At 50.2% G+C, this 494-nt stretch overlaps 1 non-coding gene across 1 annotated transcript; it reads left to right on the top strand.

Annotated features, from left to right (window-relative positions):
- The first annotated feature begins 104 nt into the window (after positions 1–104).
- LOC125853051 (5S ribosomal RNA) lies at positions 105–223 on the top strand. Its single transcript, XR_007445112.1, has one exon. It is a non-coding gene; the product is annotated as a 5S ribosomal RNA (ribosomal RNA).
- Positions 224–494: the final 271 nt, after the last annotated feature.

Raw genomic sequence — 494 nt, 5'->3', positions numbered from 1 at the left:
GGGCGTCATGCGTCGGTGCGCAGTGGAGTCTAGGTTGGCGGGGGGCAGGCTAGAGCGTTCGGAGGAAGGAGGTGTTTAATAGAATTTAGAGTGCTATGAATGATGGATGCGATCATACCAGCATAAACGCACCGGATCCCATCAGAACTTCGAAATTAAGCGTGCTTGGGCGAGAGAAGTACTAGGATGGGTGACCCCCTGAGAAGTCCTCGTGTTGCATCCCTCCTTTTTGTCGAAATTCGATCGTGTAATTGAAAACATATATTTATTTATTTTTTGGAGGAACGACGTCGTTAGGACAGGTGATGGGGGCGTTGAGGATGGGCGTGACGGTGAGCGTCATGCGTCGGTGCGCGTGAAGGCTAAGTCGGTAGGGGGCAGGCTAGTGCGTTGGGAGGAAAGAGGTGTTTAATAGAATTTAGAGTGCTACGAATGATGGATGCGATCATACCAACACTAACACACTGGATCCCATCAGAACTCCGAAGTTAAGC

Source organism: Solanum stenotomum, unplaced genomic scaffold, assembly GCF_019186545.1.
Source record: "Solanum stenotomum isolate F172 unplaced genomic scaffold, ASM1918654v1 scaffold8198, whole genome shotgun sequence".
NCBI classification, from domain to species: domain Eukaryota; kingdom Viridiplantae; phylum Streptophyta; class Magnoliopsida; order Solanales; family Solanaceae; genus Solanum; species Solanum stenotomum.
This window is presented reverse-complemented; position numbering and strand designations above follow the sequence as displayed.